Source organism: Chiloscyllium punctatum, chromosome 4 (assembly GCF_047496795.1).
Source record: "Chiloscyllium punctatum isolate Juve2018m chromosome 4, sChiPun1.3, whole genome shotgun sequence".
NCBI lineage: Eukaryota > Metazoa > Chordata > Chondrichthyes > Orectolobiformes > Hemiscylliidae > Chiloscyllium > Chiloscyllium punctatum.
Window position 1 is genome coordinate 47,861,357 of NC_092742.1, and position 12,351 is coordinate 47,873,707.

The following is a 12,351-nucleotide window of genomic DNA, read 5'->3' on the forward strand; positions in this document are numbered from 1 at the left end:
AGAAGTAGATATCTGTGACAAAATTTGTATATGATGGTCTATTAGCATACTGTAATTTGCCTGATATTTCTGGAAGTAACAATCTCATTCCTATGGCTTTAGGTCAGTTAGGTCCTGGTCCTTTATAAAGACCAGTTGTTGTTTTATTTTTATAGCCTCTTTTGTATAGTAAAGTGGACCAAGCCACTTCAGAGTGTGGTGCTGGAAAAGCACAGCAGGTCAGGCAGCATCCAAGGATCAGGAGAATTGACATCAGCTGTCCTGATGAAGGGCTAATACCCAAAACATCAATTCTCCTGCTCCTCAGATGCCGCCTGACCTACTGTGCTTTTCCAGCACCACAATCTCGACTCTGATCTCCAGCATCTGCAGTCCTCACTTTCTACACGCTACTTCACAGCAGCATTATTAAATAAAGTTGGACAATAGACGCAAAATAAATATTTTGACAAATGGTTAAAGGCTTGGTCAAAGAAGTTGATTTTAGGTAGTGTCTTAATGCAGGGAGAAAAGTCTAAGAGGGGGAGAGATTGAAGGTAATAACCCAGAACGTGGTGTTTTGGCAGCTGAAGGTGCAGCAAGTAATGTCAGGCTTTTTCAGGAGGCCACGTTTGGAGGAGCAGAGGTATTCCAAAGCTTCATAGGGAAAGGCTATAGGAGTGTGAACACAAGGATGAGAATTCAAAATTGAGCTATTGCTTTACTGGGAGAAATACAGATTAGCAGCCAAAGGATGGGTAAACAGGACTTAAGAAAGCTATTACATGGGCAACAGAGATTTGGATGACCTCAAATTTACAAGGGGTAGAGGGAAGGGGTTGGCCAGAAGTGTATTGCATTGGTCAAATGTGGAATTAAGAAAGACATGCATAAGGATTTTAACACCAGATGTGCTGAGGCATTGTCAATGTTGGACAATGTCATGGAGCTGGAAATAGACTACGTAATGGTGGCACAGACATGTGTTTGGAAGCTCACCATGGGGTTAAAAATGTTACCAAATTTGTGAACTGTTTGGCTCAACTTCAGACAGGAAGAGGGATGCAATCAATGGCAGAATTTGTAGAAGAGACCTATAGTATGGTTTCAGTCTTCCCAGTACTTAATTAGAGAAAACATTTGTCCTTCCAGTACTGGATGTTGAACAGGCAGTCTGCCAATTTAGAGATAATGCAAGAGTTCAGTAAGTTGGAGTTGAGATGAAGCTGAGTGTTGTCAGTATATGTCGGATTGAGATTTTGGATGAATTCACCAAAGGGCAGCCCATAAAGTGAAGACCCAAAATTAGATCCTTGTGGGACACCTGGGATCATGATGTGGGAGTGGAAAGAGAAGCAATTACAGACGAATCTTGGTCACAACTGGCTATCCTTAATTAAATGAACTATGGACTTTGTAAATCAGGAACAAAAACTGAAGTTGCTGGAACAGCTTAGCAGGTCTGCCAGCATATGTGAAGAAAAATCAGAGTTAAATGTTTCAAGTCTGGTGACCCTTCCTCAGAAAGGGTCACTGGATCCAAAACGTTAACTCTGATTTTACTTCACAGATGCTGCCAGACCTGCTTAGCTTTCCAGCAACTTTTGTGGCTATCCTTAATACTTAATAATACATTTCAAACTTCTACTTAATTTGAAATCTAACTTCTAGATGATTCATCACATTATAATAGTATAATTTCTTCCTCTCCCTCAATGCTGAACTGAAAACCAGATTATATCACATAGATCTGATGACAACTTGCTATCATTAAGCATATATAAAATAGCTTCAGAAAATGCACTGAGCTGTACTGTGGAGGGAAATTACTATTGAGAAGATAATGGCTTATAATTGTATGTCTTGCATTGCAACAAGCAGGCAGGTGAATATTTTGCACTGGAGAACATTAGTGCCACTTGAAGAAAATGTAATTTAGTCTGGATATACTAATGGCTGACTTCAATCCTTGAGATATATAAATAATAATTAGATGTGGCTCATGTATTTGTGCCATTGTGCAAATTTCAAAATTAATTTACAAATAGGCATTTTAGCATTTGGTAAACCAGCCATTCCACTGTTGTAATTGTATTTATTTATAACATCCTTGTCAAATGCAGTTTAAGATTTCAGTTATTTAGATTGGATATGGTAAGTGCCCCACTCCATTTTAACTACCCTTTCTCAGGTTTCTGCCAGGTGTGGGGAGATTATCAACTCTTTATAATTAAATAATTAAGCATGAAGAATGACTGTTTCAAGAAGCTTCCAAAACTCTCCCCAAACCCGAGCTATTACCATGTGGAGAGAAGAGAAAAGGAAAAATGACATAAGACCATAAGACATAGGAGCAGAAATTAGGCCATTCAGCCCATAAAGTCTGCTCTACCATTCAATCATGGCTGAATTGTTTCTTGACCCTATTCTCCTGCTTTCTTCTGTAATCCTTGATTTCCTTGATACTCAAACACCTATCTATGTCAATGACCTGGCCTCCACAGCCTTCTGTGGCAATGAATTCCATAGATTCACCACTTTCTGGTTGAAGAATTTTCTCCTTATCTCCATTGTAAAATGTCTTCCTTTTACTCTAAGGGTGTGCCCTCAGGTCCTCATCTCTCCTACCAATAGAAACATCTTCCGAACATCCATTCTGTCCAGGCCTCTGCAAGGAATATTAATGATTAAAGGATTTTCTAGGAACAGATTTTCCTCATTAAATTTAGATAAGGTGGCTTCCCTGAGCAAACAGCACTGAGAAAGTTCAAATGGGAACATCTTTTTCTGCCCATTAATTCAAGCAGACAGGACATCAGGCAGACTCTGGTACACGTGAGCAATCCTCCCTCGCCTTCTTACGCGGTACATTGCAGAACATTTATTTGCCCAAATGCAGTAAGAAGAAATGTTCATAAAACAAACTGACATTCTTTAAATTCCAAAAGCAATGGGCCTTATCTTCTAATATCAACTACAGCAAATATTGAGGCAACCTGTTGTGTGTTAGGACTCATCAGAAGCCCTCATCCAAATATATGCGATGGAATTGCCTGAGAAGTTTAAAGTTCCAAAAGGCAGATTTTCACTGTCCAAGATCTTTAAGAATCAAAGTTGTTACACTGTTTAACCTATAGTCTAACTCCGTGATTAACAACAGAACTTAACCCATCAGACCCACACACAATCCGAATATACCACCCACCATCCATCTGACCCTACTATCCTCTGTATGACCCCACCCAACCATTCACTCACTCAACTACTCACTCAGTGACTCCTCTGAAAACCTTTGTGATCTTTAATTGCTTAGCTAAATATGGCAGCTGATATTATAAATATGTGCTGTGTTGTTTGTGCTGTTCATCTCAGTGGGTGGTTTCTTGACCAGTTTGAAAGCTGTGAAAAGATAAGGGCAGAGCAATTTTCACCACCAATGGTGTTTTCACCGTCAATGGTGATTGCCGAGTGTTGTCACTGATTGGAAGCTCTGGATCAATAAAGGAGCTCGGTATACCTTTGTTCATTCAAAGTACATACTTTTGTTTCCTGAGAAAAGAATATAGTTTGTATTCATATTCCCTCTTGTTTTTCCTGACTTGATATAAAATTTGTGGGTGAGTCAAGAATATAGCTTGCTAAATGTTAAGTTCCAATTAAATAGCAGTCAAACCAAAGCATTGTTTTTGGCCTTCACCACAAAATCAGTTGCATTATTGTTGATATGCTCCCTCCTTGGCCATTGTTTCTGTCCCATTCAGATTATTTGTAAATTTTGCACTTTTTTGATATTCGGCTGAGTATCTAAATGTACATCTCTGATATAACAAAGACTACCTACCTCAACTTTGATAACATTGTGTCTCCACTGCTGCCTCAGCTTATCTAAGCATGACAATTCTGAGGTTCTGTTGGCTGATCCTCAACTTCCTTGTACTTATTTATTAGCAGCCTGTATCCTGACAACAAATCCCATTTGCCAATCACCCCTATGCTTGGTAATCTATTTGGGTACTTGGTCTGCCAATATCTTAACATTTTGATCCTTGTGTTCAAATCCACCCAAAACCATCCAAGAATGTCTCCTTTCTCTAACTCTGGCTTCTTGCACATCACTCTCTCCACTTCATTTTTATCTTGTGCCCTCAAATTCCGTTTCTAAAATTCAGCACCTCTGCACCTCTCTCTACTTTTCAGAGCTGGATCAAAATCTATCCTTTTAGGTCAGCTATTCTATTCTCTTCTTCGGTTTGTGTAAGGTTTTGTGTTTTTTCAATTTTTTCAAGGACATGGGTGTCGTTGGGTGGCCAGCATTTATTGCTTCTCCCTAGTTGCTGTTGAGAAGGTGGTGGTGAGTTGCCTTCTTTAACCTGCTGTGGTTTAACCCAGGATGCCCTTTAGGAGGGAATTCCAAGATTTTGACCCAGTGACGGTGAAGGAACGGCGATATATTTCCAAGTCAGAATCATGCAGGACTTGGAGGGGAACTTGAAGGTGGTGGAGTTCCCATACATCTACTGCGGTTGTCCTCCTACATGGAAGTGGTTGAGAGTTTGGAACATGCTGTCTAAGGAATTTCTGCAATGCATTTTGTAAATAATAGCAGCAGTGTGTACTGAGCATCAGTGGTGGGGGGAGAGGATGCTTGTGGATGTGGTGCCAGTCAAAGGACCATTTTGTCCTGATTGGTGTCAAGCTTCTTGAGTATTGTTGCAGCTGCACCCATCCAGGCAAATGGGGAGTATTGCACCACACTCCTGACTTGTGCCTTATAAGGTGGTGGACAGGATTTGGGGAGTCAGAAGGTGAGTTACTCACCGCTGTATTCCAAGCGTCTGACCTGCTCTTGTAGCCACTGTGTTTATATGGCAAGTTTAGTGAGTTTCTGGTTCATGATGACTCCCAGGAAGTTGATAGTTGGGGATTCAGTGATGATAACACCATTAAATGCCAAGGGGCAGTGGTTAGATTGTCTCTTATTGGAGATGATCATAGTCTGGCATTTGTGTGGCTGGAATGTTACTTGCCCCTTGTCAGCCGAAAGCCTAATATTGTCCAGATCTTATTGCAGTTGACCACTGATTGGTTCAGTATGTGAGGAGTTGCAGTAGTGCTGAACATTGTGCATTATTGGTGAACATTGCCACTTCTGATATTATGATCGAGGGAAGGTCATTGATGAAGCAGCTGAAGGACACTATCCTGAGGAACTGTTGCAGAGATGTACTGGAGCTGAGATGACTGACCTCCAATGACCACGCCCATCTTCCTATGTGTCAGGTATGAATCTAACCACCAGAGAGTTTGCCCCCGATACCCATTGATTCCAGTTTTGTTAGAAATAGAGTTAGATGTAACTTTATTGTCACATGTACTCAAATGCGTACAGTGAAAAGTTTACAAGTCGCCACTTATGGCGCCATCTTAGGTACAAAGGTACCGAGGTAAAGATTGTTAAGTACAAATCAGAAAAGTAAAGAAATATGAAGTCCAGCAATACAGATCATTGGAATAAATGAGAAAATAAAGAAATAGAAAGTTCAGAATAACAGTCCTTCCAAACCAGTCAGACTTCACCTTGAGGCTGTCAAGGCTAGCAGACCACTCTGTAATTGATCTTGAGGCTAGAAGTCCATGTTGAGTCCACGCTAACCTTCTGACAAGTAGCCGCACTGATCCAAGAAATGACTACGCCAGGTCCGTTCTGAGGCCAGGAGTTGGAGTTTGCTATGAGGCCTGGAGTCTGAGTCTGTGCTGAGACCAGGAGTTCAGGGCATCACCAAGATGAAAGAATGAAAAACACACAAGGGAAAAGGGCTCCTTGATGCCACACTCAGTCAAATGCAGCCTTGGTGTCAAGGTTTGTCATCTCACCTTACCTCCTTGAATTCAGCTGTTTTGTCCATGTTTGACCCAAGGCTGTAATGAAGTCAGGAGATGCGTAGCCCTGGTGGAACCCAAACTGGGCATAACTGAGTAGGTTATTGCTGAGCAGGTGCTGCTTGATGACTCTTTCCGTCACTTTACTGATGATCAAGAGTAGACTGATGGGGCAGTAATTGACTGGATTGGATCGGTCCTGCTTTGCATGTATAGAACAAACCTATGCAATTTTCCACCTTGTTGGGTAGTGCCAGTGTTGTAACTTTACTGGAACAGCTTAGCCAGGGAACAACACATTCTGGAGCACAAGTTTTTAGTATTATTGCCGGAAAGTTGTCAGGCCCATAATCTTTGCAGTATCTAGTGTTTCCAACTGTTTCTTGATATCACATGGAGTGAGTCAAATTGGCTGGAGACTGGTATCTGAAATGCTGGGGACCATTGGAGAAGGCTGAGATGGATCATCCAATCGGTACTTCTTGCTGAAGATTGCTGTGAATGTGTCACCCTTATCGTTTGCACTGACCTGCTGGGCTCTTCCGTTATTTAGGATGGGGATATTTGTGGAGCCTCCTTCTCCAGTGAGTTGTTTAATTGTCCAACAACATTCATGACTGGATGTGGCAGGACTGCAGAGGTTAGATCTGATCTGTTGGTCGTGAGATCACTTAGCTCTGTCTATCACTTGCTGCTTATGTTGTTTGGCATGCAAGTAGTCCTTTTGGCAGTTTCATCAGGCTGACACCTCATCTTCAGGTATGCATGGGGCTGCTCCTGGCATGCCCTCCTGCACACTCCATTGAACCAGATTTGACCCCTTGGCGTGATGGTATTGGTTGAGTGGGGGATATGCTGGGCCATGAGGTAGCAGATTGTGTTGGAGTACAGTTCTACTGCTGTTGATGAGGTAAAAACAATGACTACAGATGCTGGAAACCAGATTCTGGATTAGTGGTGCTGGAAGAGCACAGCAGTTCAGGCAGCATCCAAGTAGCTTCGAAATTGACGTTTCGGGCAATACTGCTGTTGATGGCCCACTGAGCTGGATGTCCGGTTTTGAGCTGCTAAATTCAAAGTTTTATTTATAAGCACTATATAAATGCTAATTGTTGTTGGCTATACAGACCATATTTTATTTTCCCTCACTGCTGATGATGTTGACTCCTTCCTAGAATAAGGTTCCATGCGTTTCAGTTACTCTCTATTTTCTCCAAATGATAGTTATTGATGCTTGATCATCAATGGTGAAAATTAGAAGGCTCGTCAATCAGAAATTGGGGGATGTGGGGGTGAAGATGGATGGGTGGCTATTACTTTGCAGCCTGACCCTGTTCTTTCTTAAAAGCAAGGATCACTGGGTATTGATCAGGAGCGGGAGCATTGACCAGCTTATGGTTTTCTTAACTAGATGGATGGGGGATGTATGATGGTTGTGGTGGGTCTGAAAGCCTAAAAACCAACTGTATTTCCTGTGCCCTTCCTCTGGCTAAAACAAGTTAAATTAGTGCAATTGTGTGTGTTTTGCAGTCTATGCGGCTCCATTTTCTCTGAACCATCAAGGAAGCAGACATTTAATTTTAAAGAGTCAGATTTAATCCCCTCCATATTTGGGTATAATATGAGGATAAATCTAATTATTTAGGACAGTTACGTCAATAATCATAATTCATATTTATGTTTTATATTATTGTAATATTTTGCTAGTTAACCCTATCGCTTACTATGACCAGACAGTAATTGGATATAATAAGGAAAATTACATTTCGCAATTGACAATGTTTAAGCTCACTTTTATTTATGATTGTTTCAACCTTATTAATCCACATTTTAACAGACCCATTATAAACAAACAACAATGTACTGCTGCAAAAGTATTAAGTGATTCAGAATTTTCTTTTATGAATCCTAACTGAGGCCCTGAGAGAAAGGAAAGTGGCCAAACACGGAATGTACATTTTTTGCAGGATCTTACATCTTTGGTTTCTGCAAAAGTGGATTAATTTTTTTAAAAAATGCTTAAGAAAATTTGCATGTGGGAAAAGGATTGCTTCTGATTGCGAGAGCTCAGGCCACATCACTTGCCTTCAGTCATGGCTTCTTGCTTCTCTTAGGCTGCAGCATGAGAGGAAGATTGATCAGAAACAGGAGTTAAGGGGACAAGATGCTTCCAGAAGGAGGAGAAGGACTTGAAGGGTGTGGTGAAGGCTTCTGCACAGGAAGCTTGAGTTACTGGAGTTCTCCCAGGAACATTTCTCTTGCCTGCACCTAAGAGATCCTGCAATAAATGTGTTGTCCAGATGCTTCAGGAAGAAAATTCTCATATAATTCTTCCAGCTCTTGGAACTAGATCTGCAGCTTCACAACAGGGCAGGAATGGTGCTGATAGTAACACTGAAGGTTGAAGAATGCAACTTATTTCTAACGGTTTCCAGATGAGGTCCATTGCTACAGAGATATGACACAAGCTGTTCATGCTTCCAGGAGAGAAACCAGAGAGAAATAGCATCATTGTGCATGTAGCTTTCAGCAGATAATAGGATTCTCCATAGAGCAGGCTGTCACCAACTGCATGGGCGTGACTTTATGGGTGCTGCAGCTGCCTGTGAGGTATATCAAAATTCCTAAGATTACTCCACTCTATGGAGTTATTGACCAAGCTGGTAGGTGCCTGCTGTCCTGACTCTTCCATTTTGTGATTCTTCCATTTTGCACTGGTCTGTTGTTCCATCAATCTTTCACCCATCACATCAACCAATGGATGGCTCCCAATTCACACGTGGCTCACGATTCCACTCTGCCACATGGTTCCACTCTGCAGTGAATCTCTTATGGCCAACATACAAACAGAGCCATGGAATCATGTGAACCATCAACAAGGAAACCTGCAAGATGCTGAAGCAATGGTTCTGCAGGAGCCCTCTACTTTGGAGCAGTATGGTGGCTCAGTGATTAGCACTGCTGCCCCACAGCGCCAGGAACCTGGGTTTGATTCCAGCCTCAGGTGACTGTCTGTCTGTGTGGAGTATGCACATTCTTCCTGTGTCTGCTTGTGTTTCGACCGGGTGCTCTGGTTTCCTCCTACAATCCAAAGATGTGCAGGTCAGGTGAATTGGCTGTGCTAAATTGCTCAGTGTTCAGGGATGTGTAGGCTAGGTGCATTAGTCAGGGGTAAATGTAGAACAATACGGTCTGGGTAGGTTACTCTTCAGAGGGTCGGTGTGGACTTGTTGAGCCAAAGGGCCTGTTTCTACACTGTAGGGATTCTATATACTCTAGGGAAGGGTGTTTCATTATGGGATATTTTGCTGCTCCATAACTTGCCACTCACAAGGTCACAGCTCTTCCTCACGCCAGGGAACTGATGACAGTTCAGGAGAGGGAGGATGGAAGGAGACAGCCATCATGTCAATTTTCCAGACAGGCTACTGTGTTTGTATCATTCAGTCCAGTTCCTATGAACATAACCCCAGATACCTGTTGTGAAACAGAACCAGACTTGTCAGTGTCCTTTTGGCCACAATACTACAAGAGGAGCAAAAACATATCAACTTCAAACCAACTTTATCTAACAAACCATTCATACTCTATACAATTGCCAACAGTTCACCCCTATGTATTCCATTAGCAAACTTTGTGTTTCTACACCATGTTGTAGAAGGCAATGGAAGGCAGCTGACTTGGTGATGGGGGAGAGATTGTAGATGATGGAGGAAAAACAGTTGGTTTTTATGCTTTCAGATCCACTACAACCATCATACATCCCCCATCCATCTAGAGAGCAGGAGATCATGGCAAGAGCAGACCCACGCATACCTGAAGATGAGGTGTCGACCTGATGAAGCTGCCAAAAGGACATAAGCAGCAAATGATAGACAGAGATAAGTGATCTCATGACCAACAGATCAGATCTAACCTCTGCAGTCCTGCCACATCCAGTCATGAATGTTGTTGGACAATTAAACAACTCACTGGAGGAGGAGGCTCCACTAATATACCCATCCTCAATAACGGAGCAAGTCTTTGCAAGTCAGTGCAAAAGATAAGGGTGACACATTCACAGCAATCTTCAGCAAGAAGTGCCGATTGGATGATCCATCCCGGCCTTCTCCAATGGTCACCAGCTCTGGTTTAAGGTTTGACCGAAGGCTAGCATAGGTGGCTACAGTCTGGGCAGGTTAACATGCAGCTGTTGGAGCTCCAGTCGAGGGTGGAAGAGTGAATACTGTCTTCCTAAGGGATGTCAGTGGGTTTGTGCATTATGGAGGCAGTGCCACTGCCACTGACCTGGCTGTTTCCTCAACAATCCACATAATCTGGCAATATCCGTGGAACAAGAAACAAGAGTTAACGTTTTGAGTTTGGGATGACTCTTCTTCAGAACTGAATGGATATTTCTTCTGTGGGCAAGGAGATGTACAAATTAGCTTGTCATCTGACATTAGGTATGGCTGCTTTTGGTTTCGTACTTCCTGGATCTGTAAGGAATCATGTCGGTGAGTCAGTGGACAATATGTTTGTGTGATATGCCTCTCATGGTTGAACAGCACTTTTCCTCTTCCTTAATGCAAACGTAAGAATCATTAACCAGTCATTTATTTCCCATGCCGAACTGTGCTTAATAAGATGGCAGTGAGCTACTTTCTTGAGCCACTGTTGTTACTGGGGTGTAGGTACATCCACAGTGCCATTAGGAGCAGCTAGCACAGGGTTTAAAGAATGTTTTGAAGCAATTGAATAGAGGGAGTCTGGGGGAAAAAAAAAGTACAAAGGAAAGGTTTGTGATTGGCTAAAAGACAGGAGTAGTAAAAGGATGAAAGAATCAGCTTTGTAAAACCAAGGGAATGGGAACTGGATGAACAAAGAAATGAAGACAAGCTGTGAATGACAGAATATATAACAGTTGACTTTGATCAGGAAAAAACAGGAAAACGAGCTAAAACCAAATCCTGCTAAACAAGCTAGAAGCAAAGTGGGGTGGAGATTATGCTTAAAATTATTGAGTCTAGAAAGTTGTAAAATACCACTCAAAAGATGAAGTACTGTTGTGTTGAGCTTCATTGCAACACTAAATAAGATCGAAGACAGAGAAGTCAGCGTAGGAACAAAGTAAAGGATAAAAATACAGGTGACCAGAAGTATGGGATCATGTTGCAGATGGAATGGAAGTGTTTGGTTAAGTGGGTCACCTGATCTATGTCTCCCCAGTATGGAGCAGATGGCATTGTGGGTAGGGAATACAGTATTTTATGTTGTGCGAAGTAAACAGAGCATTATTTCATCTGGGAGGAATATTCTGGCCTTGGACAATGAGAGGGAAGGAAGTAAAATGAAGTGTTTGTGTGAAAAGGTGTTGTGGGCAGTAGAATTGATGTTGGGTGCGATGAAGGAATGGACCAGTATGGTGAGGGAATGGCCCTTTTGGAATGCTAAATAGGGAAGGGAGAGGAAAGAGTGGATCCATCCTGAAATGTTGATGAACGATTTTGTGCTTGTTGAGACTATTTATGTGGAAGGCTGGGGGAACCAAAGTGTGGTTTTAAAGTTGGGAGAAGGGACAAGAGCAAATGTACAATGGGACATACATGATTGAGTGCCTTGTCAACAATAGTGGAAGGGAATCCTTGTTGACATAGAAGGAAGACATCTCAGAAGTGTTGTATGGAAGACTCAGTTATCGAAAGTATTCAATGGAGATGAAAAAACTGGGAGCATGGAATAGAGTCTGCACAAGAAGTAGTTTGAGGAAATGTAGTTGAGGGAGAAGGGAGTCAGTTAGCTCATTTATTTGAACACCCTTAGAAATGGAGTTGAGAAACGGAAGACATGATTTGGAAATGGACCAGGTGAATGTCAGGAAAGGATTGAAATTGGAAGCATTGGAATTTTCCAGTTCAGTTTGAGGGCAGGAAATGGCACCAATGCAGATATCCATACATCAGAATCAGAGCTGAACTGTCTTCACATCTCTCAAAAAAAAGTAGGCATTGCCAGGAGCCATATGGGTTCCAATAGCAACATCTTTAACTTCAAGGAGTAGGCGGAATTGAAGGAGAAGTTGTTCAATGTTAGAAAACATTCAGCCGGGTAGAGGAGGATGCTGGTAGATGGACATAGATTAGATATCTGGAAATATATAGATGGACTGATTGTTCTCCCTCCCGCCTGTTCTTAGTTCTCAGACATAAATATCATTTTATTGGTTTATACATAAAAATGCGGTGGCGAAGCGTCCTCAGCAGCTGATGGGCGGTGGCGAAGCGTCCTCGGTGGTGGAAGGGCAGTGGCTAATTGGCGGCGGCGAATGGTCCCATCCCGGAGACGGTTAGGTTTAGGAAACTGGAAACATTTGATGTGCCAGAGGTCATTGGAAAGGTCAGGCAAATTGGTAAGAGACTGGAAAAATAATCTTAACATAGAAGGAAATCTGTTCAGTAGATCAGGAGTGGGGTTTATGGGCATTGATGTTTGTAGATCTTGGGAAGTAGATGA

The 12,351-nt window shown here is 42.1% G+C and overlaps 1 protein-coding gene across 4 annotated transcripts in view; it reads left to right on the top strand.

Annotated features, from left to right (window-relative positions):
* kif26ab (kinesin family member 26Ab) overlaps positions 1-12,351 on the top strand; it is a 245,943-nt gene that overhangs the window by 149,549 nt on the left and 84,043 nt on the right. The gene's annotated exons all lie outside the window — the stretch shown is intronic.